Genomic DNA, 22,283 nt, shown 5'->3' on the forward strand with positions numbered 1-22,283 from the left:
TATATTTACATACAAAAACAGGGCATGAGACCATGGTCGCATCTAAATCAAAACGAGGCTAGGGCTTTCCGGAATCGCGGTTCTCCCATCTATTTACCCCTAACCATATCCGGTTATAATAGAAGCCTTTCCACCAATTCTTAATCAAGCTTTAGATTTAATTAATGCTTAAATTTAGACGTTAGCTCTACCCTCAAACACAATAACGGTTAGGTAGTAAGGGTTCTACAGGATTATACAAAGATTTTAAATGGAGGAAGCAGGTGAGATAAGAAAAAAAGACCCATACATAGGTGCCTAATAGTTTATTGATTGATGTAATTGTAAAAATATTCCTTTTTAAAACAAATGAGGAAATGTGATATTGCAATTTGACAATTGTGAACAAAAAAACACACTTTGCTACTAGTTTACAACACTTTGCCATCAAACAATTACAAACACACGCTTATTGAACTGCAATATACGAGACAATTTAGGCAATGAATCATTATTTTTTTTAAATATAGTCTCATAATTACAAGGATGTGTGCAAACAAATTGAGTTATGCACGTAAGTGCATTATAAAAATTTCTTTGTACTCTCAATATGTAACATTCTTAAACACATACATGTTTGGTCTCATGTTTACAACACTGTAGCATGAGACCATTGACATATTACAGTCACAAACATAGATGGCCTCTTGTTAACAACACTGTAGCATGAGACCATTGACATGTAACAGTCTTAAACACAGATGGTCTCATGTTTACAACACTGTAGCATGAGACCATTGACATATTACAGTCACAAACATAGATGGTCTCATGTTTACAACACTGTAGCATGAGACCATTGACATATTACAGTCACAAACATAGATGGTCTTATGTTTACAACACTGTAGCATGAGACCATTGACTAATAATAGTCTTAAACATAGATGGTCTCATGTTTACAACACTGAAACATGAGACCATTGACATATAACAGTCTTAAATATAGATGGTCTCATGTATACAACACTGTAGCATGAGACCATTGACATATAACATGTCTAAAACACAGATGGTCTCATGTTTACAACATAGTAGCATGAGACCATTGACATATAACAGTCTTAAACATAGATGGTCTCATGTTTACAAAACTGTAGCAAGAGACCATTGACATATTACAGTCACAAACATAGATGGTCTCATGTTTACAGCACTGTAGCATGAGATCATTGACATATAACAGTCTTAATCATAGATGGTCTCATGTTACAACACTGTAGCATGAAACCATTGACATAACAGTATAAACACATATTCTCATCTCTACAACACTGTAGCATGAGACCATTGACATATTACAGTCACAAACATAGACGGTCTCTTGTTTACAATGTTTAACACTGTAGCATGAGACCATTGACATATTACAGTCACAAAAACAGATGGTCTCATGTTTACAACACTGTAGCATGAGACCATTGGCATATAACAATCTTAAACATATATGGTCTCATGTATACAACAATGTAGCATGAGACCATTGACATATAACAGTCTAATACATAGATGGTCTCATGTTTACAACACTGTAGCAAGAGACCATTGACATATTACAGCCACAAACATAGATGGTCTCATGTTTACAACACTGTAGCAAAAAACCATTGACATATTACAGTCACATACATAGATGGTCTTTTGTTTACAACACTGAAGCATGAGACCATCAACATAAAACAGTCTTAAACAGGCATGGTCTCATGTTTACAACATGTAGCATGAGACCATTGACATGTAGCAGTCTTAAACACAGATGGTCTCATGTCTACAACACTGTAGCATGAGACCATTGACATATAACAGTCTTAAACATAGATGGTCTCTTGTTTACAACACTGTAGCATGAGACCATTGACGTATAACAGTCTAAACAGGCATGGTCTCATGTATACAACACTGTAGCATGAGACCATTGACATATAACAGTCTTAAACATAGATGGTCTCATGTCTACAACACTGTATCATGAGACCATTGACATATAACAGTCTTAAACATAAATGGACTCATGTTTGCAACACTAAGGCATGAGACCATTGACATATAACAGTATTAAACATAGATGGTCTCATGTTTACAATGTAGCATGAGACCATTGACATATTACAGTCACAAACATAGATGGTCTCATGTTTACAACACTGTAGCATGAGACCATTGACATATAACAGTCTTAAACATAGATGGTCTCATGTTTACAACACTGTGGCATGAGACCATTGACATATAACAGTCTTAAACATAGATGGTCTCATGTTTACAACACTGTAGCATGAGACCATTGACATATAACAGTCTTTAGCATATATGGTCTCATGTTTACAACACTGTGGCATGAGACCATTGACATATTACAGTCACAAACATATACAACACTGTAGCATGAGACCATTCATATAACAGTCTTAAACATAGATGGTCTCATGTTTGCAACACTGTGGCATGAGACCATTGACATATAACAGTCTTAAACATAGATGGTCTCATGTTTACAAAACTGTAGCAAGAGACCATTGACATATTACAGTCACAAACATAGATGGTCTCTTGTTTACAACACTGAAGCATGAGACCATTGACTTATAATAGTCTTAAACATAGACAATCTCATGTCTAAAACACTGTAGCAAGAAACCATTGATGTATAACAGTATTAAACACATATTCTCATCTCTACAACACTGTAGCATGAGACCATTGACATATTACAGTCACAAACATAGATGGTCTCTTGTTTACAATGTTTAACACTGTAGCATGAGACCATTGACATATTACAGTCACAAAAACAGATGGTCTCATGTTTACAACACTGTAGTATGAAACCATTGGCATATAACAATCTTAAACATAGATGGTCTCATGTATACAACAATGTAGCATGAGACCATTGACATATAACAGTCTAATACATAGATGGTCTCATGTTTACAACATGTAGCAAGAGACCATTGACATATTACAGCCACAAACATAGATGGTCTCATGTTTACAGCACTGTAGCATGAGACCATTGACTTATAACAGTCTTAAACATAGATGGTCTCATGTTTACAACACTGTAGCATGAGACCATTGACATATAACAGTCTTAAACACAGATGGTCTCATGTTTACAACACTGTAGTATGAGACCATTGACTTATAACAGTCTTAAACACAGATGGTCTCATGTTTACAGCACTGTAGCATGAGACCATTGACTTATAACAGTCTTAAACACAGATGGTCTCATGTTTACAACACTGTAGCATGAGACTTTTTACATATAACAGTCACAAACATAGATGGTCTCATGTTTACAGTACTGTATTATGAGACCATTGACATATTACAGTCACAAACATAGATGGTCTCATGTATACAACACTGTAGCATGAGACCATTGACATATTACAGTCACAAACATAGATGGTCTCTTGTTTACAACACTGTAGCATGAGACAATCAGCATATAACTGTCACAGACATAGATGGTCTTATGTTTACAATACTGTAGCAGCAGACCATTGACATACATGTATAACAATCACTAAAAAGATTCAATGTTATTATTTGAAATGTTAAATAATATAATGGCATTACAGTATTTCCTATGCTTGGTATGGTTACAATTTATGAAGTCCCCTGACTTCCCTAATGTGTCTTTCATTATTTTTAAGAACAAAATTTAGATTATGTAATTAAACAATTTAAGATGATAAGAATTTTAATGATACATTGTCATTTAAGGTGTGCATGAAGCTGCTCTGTGGATGGTGTGTAGTCTGTTTGTCAAAATGTGAAGCTCAGGTGTATATCAAGCTGTACAGCGACTATCAGAATTTTGGAGCAAAACAAAGATACAATTTTAATCAGATTGATTTCAAGGTAGGTATGTTTACTGTCAATTTACTTTTTTTAAAAAGCTGCATCAAGTGTGTTTTTTCCAATTCAAATTTTTGTGTAGGTACATCTATTAATCTTTATTTTCTCTTACATTAATTTACTGCAAAGTGTCTGGTTAATAAATTTGATAAAGCTACAGAGGAACATATAGTGAATAATTTTTATGTGTGAATCCTAAAGAGTATAAGGTAACTCTCATTTTGACTATACTTTCTCTGATTTCAGGAGTAGTCTCCCCTATCAAAGATCAGTAATGGTGGATATACAATGCTGGATGCAGTCTGGTCATCAACAGAGAGTTTTGACACCCATAATTCATATCTTTAACCTTTGCTGTGTTTATCAGACAGGTAAAAAAAAACAAGACAAATAATCAAAATAATTTTAATGAGTTTAATAACAAAAAATAAACCATTCTTTAATACATGTGTAAGAATTAAAACACAATTATTAACACATACAATTATACATAATGTTCATATTTCCCCCATTTGCCTGATTGAATAGAGTCAGTGCATAAGAAAACATAGCAATATTTATAACATGTAAGGCAATTCACAAATTATGTATTGCATACAAATTTCATACTTTTGAATTTAAAACACAGAATCAATGATTCCATATGTACAACCTTTCATTTCCTACGTAAATATTATTGTACATTGCAATAGGATGTTTATCTTGAGCAATAAATAAATTACAGTTCCCCCTTTCAAAGTCCTACAACTTCCTCTTTTTATTTTGGGTCTATTGGTGATTTACTGTATGTGTCTTTAGATTTTTTTTCTTACAAATGATATCTTTTTATAGATCTTTAATTTTTTGTTGATATTTATATTTTAATAGTTTTTATTTCATTTATAAGTAATTTAGTCTATCTTGTTGGCTTTTTTTTAGATGATGAACCAGTCTACTTCTTTTACAAGAGGTGCCCCTCCAGATTCACAAAGTTCCAATGTTGAGTTCCCATGACACCTATTCAGTGAGTGCACAATTTAATGTATTCTACTTTTAAACTTTTTATAGTTAAAATATATTTTGGATTTGATTTTCACAGATCTCAGAAGTACAAGTTTGATATTTAATTATCTCAAGATTACTTGGCTCTACAGTCAAATTTAAAGTGTATGCAGTCTTTAAACAAACATTTGTCTTCTTATCTGTCATTTCTAAGTCATTTCTAATTCAAAGTCACAAGGCAACACTGAAGATTTCCACTTATTGCTTTTTCAGTCCACCACAGGAAAAGGAAATACAGTGGACCCTCATTTATCCGGACGCTTTGGTTCCCAGTCAATTTGTCCGGATATGTGAAGCATCCGGATATCTGAATCACCAGTTAAACAAGAAAGAATAACATTTAAAATTTTCGTTCAGATGAAAAATCGTCCGGATACTGAAGCATCCGGATATCTGGGTCTGGATATCTGAAGTTCCACTGTAGTTGACAGGACTTTTTACACTGTCCTTGGTAGCAATGAGGATGGAACCAACAGCAGTAGACAAAGCCAGCTTCCTGAAAGGTAAGTCTACCAAGTAGTGGTTTTTTTTTTGTTTTTTTTTTTACAATTTTTGTACTATGTCCTGCCTTGAAGCTGTAGGAGCATTCCAAATCTTCTCTGCATGCATTCTGATGGTTTTGGTTCTTCTCGTAAAAATTTGACCTAGGAATCTGTTTATTTTTCAAAGTCAAAGGAGGGACGAAAGTCTTTAAAGTTTTTAATGACATGTTATTGTTTTTTCAGATGCATCTACACTAGCTTTCTTCATCACTGGTGAAATGGGATGCGACAAGTAGACATTCATCACCAATAAATTTTGTGCCCCATCTCTTCTTACCTCAAATTATGGCCTCTTGGGGAATAGTTGCAGTGCAGTCTTTGTGTCCTTGGCAGGTAACTTCCTTTCCTGTTCTTCTTAGGTGTGTACCTTTCTTGCATAGTTTAATTGTACAGAACACGACTAAAACGTTTTTCCTCTGACCGAGGTTCCTTTTTCATTTATGATGTAAATCACCCAGGTGGCAGCTTGGAATGGGGTTTTTTCAACGGCATTGAAGATGGCATTATACTTTGATCGAGGTATAAGAAAGTCACACATTTTCATATTTTACTACTTGAATGTTCTGCCTTATTTTCTTTGAGCTATTTTTAGCTCACCTCAACGTGGGGGAGCTTATGTATATACCCTTCGCGTCAATGTCGGTATCCCAGATGGTGAAGTTTCATTTCCAAGTAAATATAAGCCTTATACCAACCCAAGCTTGCATGGGTGATTCAACTAAGGATGCATATTACTAGGCTTGCTTCAGATGCTGGATCTGACCTACATTTTCTGGATGAGTGAACAGGTTTAAGTTTTTGATGCAGATCTTATTTTCCAGTAATTATAAGACCTATGTTAATCAAACTTGCTTGTGTGATAAATCTAAGAATGCATACTATGAGGCTAACTTCAGATGCTGGATCTGACCTACATTTTCCAGAAGAGTGAACAGCTTAAAGTTTTTGGAGTAGATTCATTCTATTAAAAGTAATTATAAGCCCTATGTAGACCAAACTTGCATTGATGATACATCTTAGGATGCACAAGCCCTATGTAGACCAAACTTGCATTGATGATACATCTTAGGATGCACACTCAGGCTTGCATCTTGATTTCCAGATGAGTGATTTGGGGATGTATATTTCAAGATAATAAGTGTTCTGTAGGATTTTGCCTGACTTAAAAACAAACATTTGTTGAGGTAAGCTCTGTAATCACTGATTACATATATTCATTAACATAGTTGATAATTTTTCCCTTTTGTTGCAGGTCTGTTGCATGTTGGCAACTGATGCTGGTTCAATTTTCACCAAGAAGCATACCATGCATACCACTGTGGTAACACTGGTAACCAAGTGACGGACAGGCATAACCACACTTAGGCGTGCACCTCTTCGTCCCCTTCCAGATCTCCTTACCTCTATGTAAAGCTTTTCTTGGTGACTGGTAAAGTGATATTTTTACAATAGATAAAAAGGATCCATGCCAGACCTTGTTTTTCCTCCCCATGCTGATTCCAGTCCAGTGAACCATCACAAACTTGAAACTTTGGTGAGTTTCTTAAAATGCATGGTTCCAACTCACACAAAAAGGTCTTAGTCAAGTCAAGTCAAGGTCAAGCTCCAAATATATTCCTCTAAACCAAGTCTATTTCTTCCAAATGAAACTTACAAAAAAAAACAGCAGGCGCAGGCCCCTTAAGATGATCACTATCCAATTGATATCAAGGTAGACTGTTTCTGCTTGTGGATGATGTCTTAACTTACTGATTTTTTATAGTAAATCTTAAAATGTTATTCATGTATATTGAATTGCTATGACTATTTGAAGTTTGCATGTTTATAGCTTCCACATAAACTCAGACTTTTTTTTTATTCATTCATGATCATCATTTAACATTGACTTTTCTTATATTTCAGCAATGTATCCTTCCTTATGATTTGTCCTTGTACCCAACATTCTCTGCCCAAACAGCCAATGCAATGAAGAAGAAAATGTAGGGTTGAAATGGATTAAAGATCAACTTTTCTATATGACAGCAAATGTTTTCTTGTGAATTGTACATGTTGTATATTTTACTTGTAGAACAAGACTTTATCAAAGTTTTCATCAATTTAAGAAAAAGCACAATTTTCACACTCATGTAAGAAGAGAAATATAATAGAGTATTGAAAACTATGTTAGAATTTTTTTTTGTCAAGCATGTGTTAATTACAAATTGAAATAAGAAAACTTTTAATAGCAGATGAATAGTTACTGTGTAGATTATTATGAATATAAGGTCACCCAAGTCACTCTGACAATGGTGCACTATCATATGGAAATTTTCAACTTCTTCTTTGAAACCGCTTAAGCAGTCTTAAATAATTTTGGCATACAGTTTGGCTCACCTATTATTTTATTCTTAGAACATTTTCTATGGTCAGGGTTGTATTCTACTCGGGTGACCTTTAAGGTCCATTGGCCCCTTGTAACTCTTTTACATAAATATTTTGTTTTTAAGCTATTATTGCTGCCATCATTTGCAAGCATTGTAAGTATATTATTTTCTTTGTTAACTTTGCTGTCATTTTCTTGATTTATAAGCTTTTCATATGTATATTATTTATTATACACATTGTTTTTGTTGTTAGCAATAATTTGAATGTATGCACATGAACTATAATTTGGATGAGAGCATATTTGTATATTTCCAATATTTTCTTGAGCAATAAATATTGAATTGATTTCAGCATATTTTATTATATATTCAAACATGTATTGTTAAGGCAGCAGGCATACTGCATTACTTTGATAAATTGAATACTGCATTATAATGTTAGACATGACCAGTTATTGTTACACTATCATTAAAGAACTCATAACTTATACATGTATGCACAGTTTATTCTTATTTGTTCTTCTTGTTTCCTTATTTTCAAGGTCTGTACAAGTGTTCTGGTTAACATATACATGTACAAATTTAGCCCTAGTGAAACAATCAAATTTTTGAGCCAGTTTTACTATTTAAACCAAATTACATGTATTTGAAATTCAAATTATGACAAAATTATTTCTTGTTTAAAATTGGAAACATTCTTCTAGTCTCCTTAACACTTGATGTATGAAATATTGAATTGTATTTAGATGTTTATTAATGTGTTCTGATCATTACAAAATAAACTATTCTCTTCAGTTTCAAATCCTTTCTCCTTATTCTGTATCATTAAATAGTCAAAAGTGAAATGCTGTATTCTCAGAGAGCACCTGGCTAGTAATGCAGTGGTCCTACAATCTTTCATTTTCTTTTCTGTCACACATTATGGACTAAACAAAAAAATTTAAAGTTCAAAACCAAAGGATGGAGATTTCAGCTAACTTGAAGGAAAATTGAATATGAAATGTATATATCCCAACAATTAACAGAGTTAACTTTACTTTGGAGAATTTTTACAAATATAAGGACAACTATGAGTGATCTAATAGACAGAGGCAGCCATTGTACACAGTCTGATATATATGTGACAAGCAAAGCATCTTAACATTTTGAACTTCATTTTTATTTATTTCAAAATTATTTGACCTTGTGGCCTTAAATAAATAGGAGTTTATATTCCACTGAAGATAATCCGAGAATATGAATAAAAGGGTTAGGCACAATCAAAAGCGTTTTGTTTGATGTTGGAAGGAAGATCTACGCAAGCCTTGCACTAACCTCACAAAATGATACATAAATACCCCTATCCCCACCCCCATGCATGTGAGTAAAAAGGGATTCTGTAAAGGCTTCATGGAATATTCTAGGGTTTAGGAGTAGTTGCACTAACGAATTGGGTACGTCCTTATAAAGTATAATGGCAAGACCCATCTTGTTCTGTAAGGAACAAAATTATCTGTCCGCTCAAACCGTAAAGTAGGAGGTTCAAGATGGCACTATGAAATAAAGTTTCAAATTGTAAAGAGATCGGTCCACAGTATTATAGAAAGAAAGACAAAGACAGTTTTTTTATTGGAAAACCCAAATTTAAATTGAGCTCACTAAATGAAACCGCCTCCCAATTGAATATAATGACCGTAACCATGTTTTGCTATGGGAAACCCAAAATATGTGTCGGATCAAAAAGTAAAATAGGAGGTGCAAAATGGCAATATGTAATAAAGATTATGTGAAAGTTTCATCAAATTTCTTTCAATGGTATGAGAGGAGTTGCAGATAAGAGATGGACCCTAACCCTAGCTGTAACCCTAATGCTAACCCTAATGCTTGCAGACCAACCCTAACCTTAGCTCTAAGTCTAACCCTAACCATACCTTTAACCCTCATGCTAACCCTAATCCTTGCAGACTAACCCTTACCCTAACCCTAGCTCTAAGTCTAACCCTAATGCTAACCCTAACCCTTGCAGACTAACCCTAACCCTAACCCTGGCTCTAGCTCTAACCCTAATGCTAACCCTAACCCTTGCAGACTAACCCTAACCCTTGCAGACTAACCCTAACCCAAACCCTTGCTCTAACCCTAATGCTAACCCTCACCCTAGCAGATTAAACCTAACTCTAACCCTAGCTCTAAGTTTAACCTTAACCCTAGCTCTAACCCTAATGCTAACCCTATCCCTTGCAGACTAACCCTAACCCTAGCCATAGCTCTAAGTCTAACCTGTCTGTTAGTCTGTTAACGTCTGGCATTTTTTCTGTTTAGTAGTATGCCATGTCCCTAACTAAATTTAAATTTGTTTAAACCAAATTTTATTTGAAAATTACACGCAGAACAAAAGCGTAACCGACGGACGGAGTCCTGGCCCAAAAACCATAAAATGAGAATAGACTCAAGTCAAAATTTCAAATCAATATAACTTATAAATAATTTTAAATAGAAATATTGTACCAACATGCAATTTTTTGATAATGTATATTATAAATGACAAATTATTGAAAATAAAAAAAATTACTTAAGTCTGTTCTCAGTTTATGGTCTCCAGCCCTGAATCACATATATATATATACACTCTCACCATTTTTACAGCGGGTTTTTGCAAATAAGAATGTCTTCGCATATAAGCTGGCCAAGAAAGTGGATGTCATAAAAAAAGAAAAAATAATCCCCGAGTGACAGAAATTTTGTTTGATATGCTTTATATACAGAGTCATGGGGGTTTTGATCTGTTTAAATATTTGATTTTAATTTAATTTTAAATGACATATCACTAGAGCTCTTCTATTTATAAGCAAACGTGTTCTAAATAGCCACGAGCTTCACCTTTAAACTATCATTAATCTTTTCCTCCCATTTTAACCTAATTATTTTTTTTACATAATTTATTGCTTTTTGAAAAACTTTTTTTTTTACAAAAAGAAAACATTGAGAGAGGGGGGGGGACGAGAGAGAGAGACAGAGAAAGAGAGAGAACTGCAGAGTCAGATAGAGAGAGAGATGGACAGAGAAAGAGAGAAAAAATGTTAACCTAATTAATTTTATATAATACATGTATAGTGAGTAACATGCAACCATCCTGTTGTAGAAATCGTATATAAGAATCTATATTGGGGGAGGGGGTGGGGGTTGACGTGTTTTATTTCTACGTCCCAGTTTACCATACCTTTGATGTTCAAATGGTATCAGTTATTACTAAAATGGGTGAGGTATTAAAATTGTCATTTCTTAGAGTATATAATATGTTCGATAGATCATATACGGGTATGATCTTTCTACCATGCATGGATATACGTGAACATGTGCTTACCGAGCATTTTTTATTGTGTCTAATTCACCAGGACAGTAAATAATTGAAATAGATTAACAGGAAAAGATGTGAAACTGACAGATTTACTGGTTGAGCAATTTTGTTTTCCTTGTTGAAGATATTTTAACCTGTAAAAAATAAAATTTAAAAAGAGGAAAAAAATTATTTTGCTGTCCGAGATTGCCTTCGACTTCGAAAATGTGACAATAAAGAAAAAATGTCCACAATAATACCAGACGGGTGTTACATCCCTTATAAGTAGTTACATGAATTATTTTAGGGTAAGCGCAATATGATTGTAAAATATCATCACTATGATTCAATGCATGCTTAAACATCATAAGCGTCGGACCCAGGGGGTGGGGGGCATTTTTTTCCCCGCAAAAATAAACCTTATATAGGCATTGAAAATCAGGATTTACCCTTTTTGGTTGGTTTAGCCCCCCCCCTACTTTCAATTTCCTTCCGAAACCCATGAACATACTAGAGGAATATCACTTTGATGCTTGCATCAGAACAATCTTTATAAATTAATGTTGCCGGCACCGTTTTAGAGTTCAGGAACTCAAGAAATGTTTTGATGCAAGTATCATTTGAATAATTAGATTAATTGGCTATTGCCCTCATCAATGGCATAAATGTTCACTTTATTGCTCTCATCACTTCAATAATGCCCTCATCACTTGAATATACCAGTATATGAGAAAAATAATAAATTTGATGTTTGCATCCATTCAATTATTGTGTGCAATAATAAAATTAATAGGATTTTTAAATTAACTATACATATTTTCAATGAAATTTCAAACATTTAAAAGTTTGCTGATTATATATATATATTTATAAGAGGTTAATGTAGTTGTTGCATTTTATTGAAATTTCCTGTTTATTTTTAAAATCCAATCACATATTAATCTTTGTGGTGACATCTCCCATAATTTTGAACAACTCAAAAGGTCAAGGTTACTTGAACAAATGTCAAAGTTGAACTTAAATTCTTGAACAACAAAATCAAAGTGCTACATAATGGAGAGGAAATATCATGGATACAATTTATTCTCAAACATATTGATGGAATAAAAACACAGAGAATTTCTTTTTGTTGCTTTATTTTTTATATTAAAGGACTTTGAAATTCTTTCTTTTCAGTAAAATTCGTTTAGTATGAACAAAGATATTGCCAATTCACGGTTATAACGAAGTCATCTTGGATCCCCAGCTATATGAATTTAATGAATTTCCTATACGGTTATAACAAATTACGGATATAGCTAGGTAATTTCATAAGTCCCAGCGACTTCGTTATAAACGAGTTTTACTGTATCATTTACATATGCAGTATGAATGTTCTTCTTCAAGAAAGTTTAAAGACTCACATATCTCATATGACATAGCACACTGTATTGATAAAAATAAGAAGTAACATACTTCACTAGATAGACTGCTTAAGTTTTGAGACACCTTATTCTCATGAGATAAGAATAAACTCTTTTTTAACTAGACAAAATTTTCAAGAATTGTGGTTGTAGCTCTTTATGTTTTACAGAATGCTATTGTACCACAGAATCAATTTTTGTGAGATCAAAAGTCTCATGTAATTACACGAAAACAAAGTTCTCCTGAATAAAAAGTGAGCCACAGTACAGTTCCTTGTTGAAAAATTACTGGAAAGTTCAGGAAATGCCCATTTGTGTCTTGAAAAACTGGAAGTGGTATCAAATTATAACAATCCTTTATAACCAGCCTGAAATATAAACATAATAAATATACATATACATACAGATGTATCCATTTATAGGTACAAAAAGCATGAAAGGGGGGTATAGTTCAATAAAAATGGAATCAAAAGAATTGTATCAATACTTGCAGCAGGGTATGGTATAAATTGCTCTAATTATTTTTGTCTTCTTCTTTTTTAATTCTTTCAGATACTAACATTGAAAGAATTAATGTTACAATTCTTTTATTGTTCTTCTAAGAATGATTGTAAAAAAGTAAATATTCATACCAGGTTTTTTCTGTGAAGTTGGGCCTCTTGACATAAGTGGCACAGTCCAATTAAAAATCTGAGTAAATACAAATAATAGAAAAATAAAAAACACTTTACAAGAAAATATATAGTGTATGATATTTTACATATACTGTTACAGTATGTCTACTTAAAAAAGCAGGCTTTATATTTCAGCAGATATGGCATGGACAACAATGAGCTAATTCATAAATACAATAAAAAATCATTTAAGTATCCATACAAAATAAAACATGGACATGTGTAAGGCTGATTTATGATTGCACTAACCACTCACTACTCAGTGATTGCGCTAAATTTTGAATACGCCAATTTATGCACATACAGTATATCAGGGAAAAACAAGCAAAGAGGCTCTGCACAGACACTATTTGGTAGACTTACCTTTCAGGCAGCTGGCTTTATCTACTGCTGTTGGTTCCATCGTAAGCTGCTTCCAATTACAGTGCAAAAAGTCCTGTCAACTATTTCCTTTTCCTGTGGTGGACTGAAAAAGCAATAAGTGGAAATCTTCAGTGTTGCCTTGTGACTTTGAATTAGAAATGACTTAGAAATGACAGATAAGAAGACAAATGTTTGTTTAAAGACTGCATACACTTTAAATTTGACTGTAGAGCCAAGTAATCTTGAGATAATTAAATATCAAACTTGTACTTCTGAGATCTGTGAAAATCAAATCCAAAATGTATTTTAACTATAAAAAGTTTAAAAGTAGAATACATTAAATTGTGCACTCACTGAATAGGTGTCATGGGAACTCAACATTGGAACTTTGTGAATCTGGAGGGGCACCTCTTGTAAAAGAAGTAGACTGGTTCATCATCTAAAAAAAGCCAACAAGATAGACTAAATTACATGTACTTTTAAATGAAATAAATAAAGGATATTAAAATATAAATATCAACAAAAAATCAAAGATCTATAACTTGTGATATCATTTGAAAATATAAAAAATCCTAAAGACACATACTGTAAATAAATTTTCCATGTTCAATGAAACTGTTTTGAATTTTACTTTGTTTATCATATTTAAAAAAAAAATTCTTTGATTATATATATATATATATATATATATATATATATATATATATATATATATATATATATATATATAGCGTCACAACATATAGACTTTGAAAGGGGGAATTGTAATTTATTTATTGCCCAAGATAAACATACTATTGCATATTACAAAATGTACCAAAATATTTACGTAGGAAATGAACGGTTGTAGATATGAAATCATTGATTCTGTGTTTTAAATTCAAAAGTATGAAATTTGTATGCAATACATAATTTGTGAATTGATTTAGGTACATATTACAAATATTGCTGCTATGTTTTATTACGCACGGTCGGGTTCTATTCAATCAGGCAAATGGGGGAAATATGAACATTATGTATAATTGTATGTGTTAATAATTGTGTTTTAATTCTTATACATGTATTAAAGAATGGTTTATTTTTTGTTATTAAACTCATTAAAATTATTTTGATTATTTGTCTTGTTTTTTTTTTTACCTGTCTGATAAACACAGCAAAGGTTAAAGAGATGAATAATGGATGTCAAAACTCTCTGTTGATGACCAGACTGCATCCAGCATTGTATATCCACCATTACTGATCTTTGATAGGGGAGACTACTCCTGAAATCAGAGAAAGTATAGTCAAAATGAGAGTTACCTTATACTCTTTATGATTCACACTTAAAAATTATTCACTATATGTTTCTCTGTAGCTTTATCAAATTTATTAACCAGACACTTTGCAGTAAATTAATGTAAGAGAAAATAAAGATTAATACATGTACCTACACAAAAATTTGAATCGGAAAAAACACACTTGATGCAGCTTTTTAAAAAATGAAAATTGACAGTAAACATACCTACCTTGAAATCAATCTGATTAAAATTGTATCTTTGTTTTGCACCAAAATTCTGATAGTCGCTGTACAGCTTGATATACACCTGAGCTTCACATTTTGACAAACAGACTACACACCATTCACGAAGCTGCTTCATGCACACCTTAAAGAACAATTTCCTACAGTTCAATGGAAAAGGCCTGCTTAATATATGAAATTCCCCTTATATGAGTCCAAAATCAATATTGTAGGCCTTAAAATGTTATTTATTAAAAAATAAAAAGAAGTTGTCTCTCTCTATATATAGAACTGTAATTAACTTAATTCATTGTGATTGGTTATTTCCTTGAGTAAGATCTTTAAGTTAACCATACAAAACAGCTTAAAGATATGTAATTTTCAAAACATCTCTGTATGGCAATTCCAGGACAATCCATTGTATAAAATTCTGATCTTTGATATGAAGGGCCCCTGAAATCAGAGACAGTATGTCAATTCACATAATGTGTACGCTGAAAACTCTATAGAGTATGTACCATTTAATTCTTATCATCTTAAATTGTTTAATTACATAATCTAAATTTTGTTCTTAAAAATAATGGAAGACACATTAGGGAACTCAGGGGACTTCTTAAATTGTAACCATACCAAGCATAGGAAATATTGTAATGCTACTATATAATTCAACATTTCAAATAATAACATTAATTCTTTTTTAGTGATTGTTATACATGTTTGTCAATGGTCTGCTGCCACAGTATTGTAAACATAAGACCATCTATGTCTGTGACAGTTATATGCCAATGGTCTCATGCTAAAATGTTGTAAACATAAGACGATCTATGTTTGTCACTGTAATATCTCAATGGTCTCATGCTACAGTGTTGTAAACAAGAGACCATCTATGTTTGTGACTGTTATATGTCAATGGTCTCATGCTACAGTGTTGTAAACAAGAGACCATCTATGTTTGTGACTGTTATATGTCAATGGTCTCATGCTACAGTGTTGTAGACATGAGACCATCTGTGTTTAAGACTGCTACATGTCAATGGTCTCATGCTACATGTTGTAAACATGAGACCATGACCTGTTTAAGACTGTTTTATGTAAATGGTCTCATGCTACAGTACTGTTAACATGAGACCATCTATGTATGTGACTGTAATATGTCAATGGTCTTATGCTACGGTACTGTAAACATAAGACCATCTGTGTTTAAGACTGTTACATGTCAATGGTCTCATGCTACAGTGTTGTAAACATGAGACCATCTATGTTTAAGACTGTTATATGTCAATGGTCTCATGCTACAGTGTTGTAAACATGAGACCATCTATGTTTGTGACTGTAATATGTCAATGGTCTCATGCTACAGTGCTGAAAACATGAGACCATCTATGTTTAAGACTGTTATATGTCAATGGTCTCATGCTACAGTGTTGTAAACATGAGACCATCTGTGTTTAAGACTGTTATATGTCATTGGTCTCATGTTACAGTGTTTTAAACATGAGACCATCTATGTTTAAGACTGTTATATGTCAATGGTCTCATGCTACAGTGTTGTAAACATGAGACCATCTATGTTTAAGACTGTAATATGTCAATGGTCTCATGCTACAGTGTTGTAAACATGAGACCATCTATGTTTAAGACTGTTATATGTCAATGGTCTCATGCCACAGTGTTGCAAACATGAGACCATCTATGTTTAAGACTGTTATATGTCAATGGTCTCATGCTACAGTGTTGTAAACATGAGACCATCTATGTTAAAGACTGTTATATGTCAATGGTCTCATGCTACAGTGTTGTAAACATGAGACCATCTATGTTTAAGACTGTTATATGTCAATGGTCTCATGCTACAGTGTTGTAAACATGAGACCATCTATGTTTAAGACTGTTATATGTCACTGGTCTCACACTACAGTGTTGTAAACATGAGACCATCTATGTTTAAGACTGTTATATGTCAATGGTCTCATACTACAGTGTTGTAAACATGAGACCATCTATGTTTAAGACTGTTATATGTCAATGGTCTCATGCTACAGTGTTGTAAACATGAGACCATCTATGTTTAATACTGATATATGTCAATGGTCTCATGCCACAGTGTTGCAAACATGAGACCATCTATGTTTAAGACTGTTATATGTCAATGGTCTCATGCTACAGTGTTGTAGAGATGAGACCATCTGTGTTAAAGATTGTTATATTTCAATGGTCTCATGCTACAGTGTTGCAAACACGAGACCATCTATGTTTTAGACTGTTATATGTCAATGGTCTCATGCTACAGTGTTGCAAACATGAGACCATCTATGTTTAAGACTGTTATATGTCAATGGTCTCATGCTACAGTGTTGTAAACATGAGACCATCTATGTTTAAGACTGTTATATATCAATGGTCTCATGCTACAGTGTTGTAGACATGAGACCATCTATGTTTGTGACTGTAATATGTCAATGGTCTCATGCTACAGTGTTGTAGAGATGAGACCATCTGTGTTTAATACTGTTATATATCAATGGTCTCATGCTACAGTGTTGTAAACATGAGACCATCTATGTTTAAGACTGTTATATGTCAATGGTCTCATGCTACAGTGTTGTTAACATGAGACCATCTATGTTTAAGACTGTTATATGTCAATGGTCTCATGCTACAGTGTTGTAAACATGAGACCAAACATGTATGTGTTTAAGAATGTTACATATTGAGAGTACAAAGAAATTTTTATAATGTACTTACGTGCATAACTCAATTTGTTTGCACACATCCTTGTAATTATGAGACTATATTTAAAAAAAAAAATGATTCATTGCCTAAATCGTCTCGTATATTGCAGTTCAATAAGCGTGTGTTTGTAATTGTTTGATGGCAAAGTGTTGTAAACTAGTGGCAAAGTGTGTTCGTTTGTTCACAATTGTCAAACTGCAATATCACATTTCCTCATTTGTTTTAAAAAGGAATATTTTTACAATTACATCAATCAATAAACTATTAGGCACCTATGCAGGTCTGGTACAATCACTAGATTTAGCTACGTAGCTTGATTTACCTACATAGCTTTATTTACCTACCTGAGGTAGCTTTATTTAGCTACCAACTCAATTTATTGCTATAAAAAAGCATTTTTCTAGGGTGTGCGGAAAATATCCTTTTATGCAGTGATCCTTTTCAACTTTGAACTCATCTGAAAACAACTCAGGAAAAAATCATTCTTGAAGAAATGTCCTTTTCTGCGCAATTGCAATCAAAGTTCTGAAAGTTTTGGGGCTATGTATGACAGTTAGAACAGTTACTCCTGGAATGAAATGTCAAAGAAGTTAAGTTCCGGTTAACACGATAATAGGTCAGTAATCATTCAGCACAATGTGAAGTAATCATACTCAGTCATGCCTCACCGCACGCATGAGAGAGAAGACAGTAATCAAACAATGGAATTACATGTTTTGCTCTAAATTGTCCTAACGCAGCAATGTATACACTATCTCTGCTTTGGATTGTTTTTATAAGCCTCCCTAGTACATACATGCCAACTTTTGAAAATTCCCATGGGGGATTTAACGCGTGACGACAATTTTCAAAGCTTTAAACTCGCGACATTTTGTCGTGAAATTAAATGATTATGAAATGATTTTTTTATTTATAATATTGATATCACTTATCAATAAAACTCAAGGATTAATTTACCACAAAAAATGTTTTTCTTTCCAAAATTGAAATATTTTTGCTAAAATACTGGTGCCTCTCTTCCTAAAGAAGGGGTATTTAGTTACATATATAAACAACTTTTTTTCTACCAGGACAGAATTTAGTGAAAAATTGAAAATTGTGCAACTTAATCATTTTTTCAAAGGCTAAAAATAAATGAGGTGTTGATACTGTAAAGTCCTGTTTCTGAAACATTTTTTATTTATATTTCAATTAATTAGAAATTCTAATAAGATATTAAATTTACAGAAATTTATACCACCTATCCAAAACAGAATTTTTTTTTTTTACATGAAATTTGTCAGGCTTGATGGTGCCATGTGGGTATTTCCTTAAGTCGTGCACATAGATCTACCTAACATATTACTTTTATATGAAAATGAAATTCTATGACATACACTTGATTGTTTCATCTTAATTTTTTAATAATATTTTAGCTGGCAAACTGTACAATATTTTTCATTATAGGTAGATAAAATCAGCAGCTATGCTTTATTAGTTTTCTACTTTCGTTTTCAAAAAACGATCTCTTTGGATTCCGTTTTTATTGTTTGATTTGCATTTTATTGTCTTTAATTTATATTTTTAATAAAATGACAAACAACTATCTTGTTAATCTATGTGTTTCACCTTGCATACCCTTTAAAACTAACAAGATTATCCCCTAATTGCCCCAAGCTATAAGCTTCTTGCTCCAGTGGACCATGCTTGTGCGTTCAAGCGTGAAGTGATTTCCTGTGTTTAGGCCTAATTAACATCTGGTTAAATAAACAATGAAACTTATCTGTGTGCATTGAATAAACAAGTCTGACATTGTTATCCCGATTGTCAAAATTCAGCGGTAGGGAAACTTTTAAAATCGGAAATTTTGGTGATTTTTTTTCAAATCGGGAAATGCACACATTTTGCTAATTATCGGGAAGGCGGTATGAAAAAAAAAATAATGATTCATTGCCTAAATCGGGAAAGTTGGCATGTATGCTAGTATGAATATCAATAGTCTCTTAATTGCGATTTTTTGTCTCTTTTAAATTAAAAATGAAATTTTGAAAAGTTACATTGAAATAGCAATATCACATTTCCTCATTTGTTTTAAAAAGCTACGTAATATTTTTACAATTACATCAATTAATAAACTATACTGGACCTGCTATGTATGGGTCTTTTTTTCTTATCTCACCTGCTTCCTCCATTTAAAATCTTCGTATAATCCTGTAGAACCCTTACTACCTAACCGTTATTGTGTTTGAGGGTAGAGCTAACGTCTAAATTTAAGCATTAATTAAATCTAAAGCTTGATTAAGAATCCGTGGAAAGGCTTCTATTATAACCGGATATGGTTAGGGGTAAATAGATGGGAGAACCGCGATTCCGGAAAGCCCTAGCCTCGTTTTGATTTAGATGCGACCATGGTCTCATGCCCTGTTTTTATATGTAAATATACCTCCGTAAAGGGAGGGCGCAGTAGAACTAAGAAGGCAGTGGGATGGGGATGCATTGAATGATCCAGTGAGTTTCCTCATAGGTAAACAATTATATGAAGTAGAACTCACGGTTTTTTTTGGTTCCTGGTGGAGCATAGGTTCTCAAGAACTCACAGCTGTTAACTTATGAGGCTTTTCAACGGCACGGTAAAATTAGTTTGTTAGTGACTCCACACAGAAATATATCAGGTTGATCGCCTTGCCGTCTATGGCATTGTTCAACTCAATATATATTTTTGTAGCAAAGGCATTTAAACACGTTGGGAACAATTTACAGTCTAGTCGAACCCTCAAACGAGGGTATACCCTCAAACGAGGGTTTTCCTTCCCTAAATGCAACGCTCGAAAGCAGAAGAACGATAACTCTTCTTATTAAAAAAAATAAATATTTTTTTTTTAAATCATAAACATACAAAAATGAATTGTCTATACCTTTGTTTTCAATTTTAAAAAAATTATAAAATTGTTTTTGTCTTTATTTACGTCATTTCTGAGGCACAAAAGTTTGTTTACAGGACAGAGAAAATTCGAACATGCACAAAGAAAGTGTCGAAAAATAATAAATAACACGCTAATTACACAGGATTTTTAATACTGGGGAAGGGGATTATATGTAGTTCAACTTTAAACAAGCAAGTGTTTGTTTATTCATCCGTTTTATTTAGTTATGAATAAAAAATCTAGTTGTATCAAGCGTGGAGGTCAAGGCACAGAATACGCTATCTTTGGGGGAGAAAAAGTCTCGATTTTTACAATAAACATATACTTTTTCGCAATACAATCTCTTTAAACATCTTTAATCTATCAAATTTGAGTACATACAGAGCTACGAAATAATCCATCACTTTGCTCGAGCATATTTTGTGGACCACACGTTTTTCCGTGAAAATGGCACTTTTTGAGTTTCTGCGCATGCGCCGTACCCCCGTTTGAAGGTACAGATATCCAACATTCATAAACCCCCGTTTGACGGTTCGACTAGACTGATTTAGTTCGAATAATCTGACTGTTTCCTGGGTCAGGACAATTAAGCTCTTAGTCCTGCACCACAATTAGAATATGTCCCCTAGCACAGCGGATCCGCTACCAAATGATTTTGAAAATACAGAATAAAATACACTGGAAATAACTTACGACCAAATTAATCATAGCAAACCTTTTTGAGATTATATATATATATGATTTTTATCCTAATTAAAAAAAAATCCATAATGATAAAATGGCAAAACTCAAACTTAATACCGAATATCGGAACTACAAATTTGTGGAACTCTTTTAAAAAAGAAGTAACGAAAATGACGCGTAACTTGGGCAACTTTTGTAAACAAATCGGTAGCTAAACTAATGGCAGAGAACGAATCATTTCTTGTGCAAAAATCTTTGCCCGAATTAAAGAAATTTTTGACAGATCGTGGTATTAGGGTATCGGGCTACAGAAAACATGAGTTATTAGACTTAGCTTGCGAAGCGTTTAAACAAAATTTACAGCCAAAATTCGATTTAGCACAAGAATCTGCAGATCGACTGAAACGTAGGACTGTGCATGGCGTAACATATCCACATCCCAATTCCCCAAATATACAATGGGATGAATGTTTAGATAAAATACCGTCCATCGAGGCGTATGATATTCAATATTATTTAAAAACCAGTTGTCTGTGGACAAATGAAAGACTGAAAAAATTACAAATCCGACAACAACTACCGCTTGCATTCAAATGGTCACATTAGTAACGTGGCCATGTCTAAACTCGACTCTAATCTCTGTTATATCAGAGGTTCATCCACTCCAGAGGAACGACAGACAGCTGAGCCCTACAAAATATGGCTGTTGGTACAAGAGAATGGAACAATTGTCTCTGGAGAGTGCACATGTGTTGCGTATGTACTATAGATCTATTATACAATTATTCGTCGCGGACGTTTGAGAAAACATTGGATTGAAATTATAATTTTAGGTTGTGACATGATATCAGTGT

At 33.2% G+C, this 22,283-nt stretch overlaps 2 long non-coding RNA genes across 8 annotated transcripts; one reads left to right on the plus strand and one right to left on the minus strand.

Moving 5' to 3' along the window:
* The first annotated feature begins 52 nt into the window (after positions 1-52).
* On the plus strand, positions 53-8,349 carry LOC134272952 (uncharacterized). 5 transcript variants are annotated; one of them, XR_009993317.1, is made up of 9 exons: positions 76-263; positions 3,775-3,912; positions 4,156-4,280; positions 4,828-4,912; positions 5,164-5,187; positions 5,375-5,453; positions 5,676-5,825; positions 6,745-7,026; positions 7,395-8,349. It is a non-coding gene; the product is annotated as an uncharacterized LOC134272952 (long non-coding RNA). The 5 variants fall into 5 exon arrangements; XR_009993318.1 differs by having other exon boundaries at positions 53-263; positions 3,775-3,916; positions 5,164-5,453; XR_009993319.1 differs by having other exon boundaries at positions 56-263; positions 5,164-5,453; positions 5,676-5,851.
* A 3,726-nt stretch (positions 8,350-12,075) lies between these two features.
* Positions 12,076-20,260, minus strand: LOC134272953 (uncharacterized). 3 transcript variants are annotated; one of them, XR_009993322.1, is made up of 7 exons: positions 20,001-20,260; positions 15,117-15,254; positions 14,749-14,870; positions 13,966-14,050; positions 13,612-13,714; positions 13,207-13,264; positions 12,076-12,942 (listed from the first exon to the last, which is right to left on the minus strand). It is a non-coding gene; the product is annotated as an uncharacterized LOC134272953 (long non-coding RNA). The 3 variants fall into 3 exon arrangements; XR_009993321.1 differs by having other exon boundaries at positions 14,749-14,873; positions 15,113-15,254; XR_009993320.1 differs by having other exon boundaries at positions 12,078-12,942; positions 14,749-14,873; positions 20,001-20,258.
* Between the last annotated feature and the right edge of the window lie 2,023 nt (positions 20,261-22,283).

The sequence above is a fragment of the Saccostrea cucullata genome, unplaced genomic scaffold (assembly GCF_032062105.1).
Source record: "Saccostrea cucullata isolate Sc308-1 unplaced genomic scaffold, CSIRO_AGI_Scuc_v1 ctg8269, whole genome shotgun sequence".
In the NCBI taxonomy this organism is placed as follows: domain Eukaryota; kingdom Metazoa; phylum Mollusca; class Bivalvia; order Ostreida; family Ostreidae; genus Saccostrea; species Saccostrea cuccullata.